The sequence below is a fragment of the Cupressus sempervirens genome, chromosome 11 (assembly GCF_028749045.1).
Source record: "Cupressus sempervirens isolate cs-2001-9-10 chromosome 11, ASM2874904v1, whole genome shotgun sequence".
NCBI lineage: Eukaryota > Viridiplantae > Streptophyta > Pinopsida > Cupressales > Cupressaceae > Cupressus > Cupressus sempervirens.
The window spans coordinates 726,525,376-726,527,895 of NC_143128.1; the positions used below are offsets into that span (position 1 = coordinate 726,525,376).

At 34.9% G+C, this 2,520-nt stretch overlaps 1 long non-coding RNA gene across 1 annotated transcript; it reads left to right on the forward strand.

Annotated features, from left to right (window-relative positions):
- Positions 1 to 205: 205 nt before the first annotated feature.
- LOC149531702 (uncharacterized) lies at positions 206 to 1,231 on the forward strand. Its single transcript, XR_016359183.1, has 2 exons — positions 206 to 876; positions 980 to 1,231. It is a non-coding gene; the product is annotated as an uncharacterized LOC149531702 (long non-coding RNA).
- The last annotated feature ends 1,289 nt before the right edge of the window (positions 1,232 to 2,520 follow it).

The following is a 2,520-nucleotide window of genomic DNA, read 5'->3' on the forward strand; positions in this document are numbered from 1 at the left end:
CATGTTGGGTTGTCCTCCAGGTTGCAGGCCCTCTTAACTCTGTAGGAATCTGAAACCTGGGATTATGAGTGTACCTAGTTTACCATTACATCTCAATCTGTCGACAGGTCATGATGGATATTATGTTGATGGATTTTTATTGTTTCTTGCCTCTACTCACTTCATATTCGTAACTTTAGCTAAGCACAATGTTTGTATGATCAATCACACCAAAATCTCCTTAATTCATGTACCATTACCATTTCTTCTAAGAGGACTATATCGTTGCTCACATCTACATTTTGCTACTGGTTTTGAGTGGGGGGTGTTAGTTATTGCTTCTACCACTAAGGAGACCAATATGCTTCTTGTAATATAGCACTCATATGATTTTTCTGGAGCAAAATCTCGACCCTCCAATATGGGCTTGCATTCTTCATATTACGAGGAACCTACTTATTTGCTGTATAGATTGATAATCTGTAGGTGTTGAATGTATGGTATTCTCATGTGATTACATATAATATTGGCTACCCTGATATGATATGATTGCTTCACTTGCGAAAAGTTTACTAATATAATGTGTACATTGTTAATTGACATTATCAGATTTCAACAATACATATGTTGAAGCAAATTCTTTTTCTGGATTCAACTGATGCTAAATAAACACAATCGAGTCTGGAAAAAGAATTGTTAATTGAATTTCCATTCAGTCTAGGGTACATTTTTATACAATTTAGATAAGTTATGTGTTGCCTCCTCTGCTTGTTAAGGTGATCTCCTTTAATATGTCTGTTTTTAACTTTTTAATTAGGGGTTAAAGAGTTCAGGGTCTTGAGGGAGGCAGGTTTCTGTAACTACTTCTATCTATTTCAGTCTTTTCAGTACATTCAGGTATTTTGTTAAGCTTTTTGGGCTGCCTATAATAATTTCAAGGAAAGAAGACTGGAATGAAGAAATTGGTTTCAGGTAGAATTTGATATTTAATGTCTTGCAGCAAAACTGTTGGTGGGAATATTCATGCTTTTACCAGCCAGAGGTAGAACATTCGTGTTCCATAACTCAAGATCATTTTTTTTGTATTCCATAAATGTAATATGAACTGTCATATAGAGAGTGGTACAAGGGAAACTAAAATGTATTCAGAGGCAGCTCAACAATACTGTCTTTATTATTGCCAGGAGATATTGTGTCTTCATATCCTTTTGAATTGTGCTTAATGACAACGTGAACAGCTTTTTCTTTGTTGGAGAGGATTGATTATGGTTGAAACATTGTTTTTGGGCCCTAGAGTGGAGCCCAAAATCATAAAAGTGGGTTGGAAATTAAACCTGGTCCAAACGGTACGTAGCTTCCAACAATTGTGCTGTTATATCAGTGCAATTTTTATAAGCTTGTCTCATCCTATTATGACTTTTTTGGTTGCATCATGGGGTTGGGTTTTTGGCTTTTAATATTTCTTCCGATATTGCTTCTGTTGTCGGGTAAGGAAATGTTAAATCTTATTTTAAAAAATCTGTTATTACCTTTCCGGCTGCATCACAGTGCAATCTTAATAAGTCGCTTCCCTTTCATTATGAGGCTTTTTAAAAGCCTCATTTCTCTTGGTATGTCTGTAATGCGCTTTGCATTTTCAATTCAGTAGCCGCCTGCCCCAAAGTTCTTGGTTTTTCAGTGATCTATCAACTGACATACAGTTTTGTTTGGGTTATTTTAAGTAGGACGGTGAGTTTACATCCAAATTTGCTGCTCAGCGTGGCAGTGGATTGGATTGGTTGTTGCAAACATGACGTGGACATAGCCAAAGTTTTCTACATCTTTGCATATTTGCCAAATCAAACAAGCACATGTAAACCATTTACAACGATTGTAACTATGACTTTTGTCTCAAATGGATTGTGTTTGCAACCATGCATGAGAGAGAAGTTAACTCTTCAGAGCAGTAATGAGAGTAAAAGTTATGTTGCCTTGTGCTTCTATGAAGATTGGGTGGGATGAAATTCACATATTTGGATCCATAAAATTTAACAATCATAGAGTTTCCTTTTGTAATATGTACATATTTAAAATTCATATACATGGGCATCTGTGAAATTTAACAATTATTAATTTTTTTTTATAATATATACATTTAAAAGAAGTATTTTTTGTTTCTGGAGGGCAGTCGGACAAACCCTCAAGTATTGAGCACACGACTTGAGAGGCCTTTAAATCTCAAATGTTTTTAATGGCAGATGAACGTGTTTGGCTCTATCGTTTTGTTTGTATTTGTGAGACTAGCATTAAAAAAAATTCATGCACCGTTTATTGATAATTTACAATGTTTCCAATATATCCTCCTCTATCGTTAAGAATGAACATCTTGTGAAGTAGTGTAGAAACATGTGATCTTAAAGAGAACAGAAAAATTAAAATAAGAGACAGGTAGTATGTTCAATTTGCAATAAGAGTCCTCGCAAAGCCTTATGTCTGTACTTAAAATAGTAAGTACTTCACTGTTTGCACAATTAATTAGCGTTGGATTTAATATGATCGTGG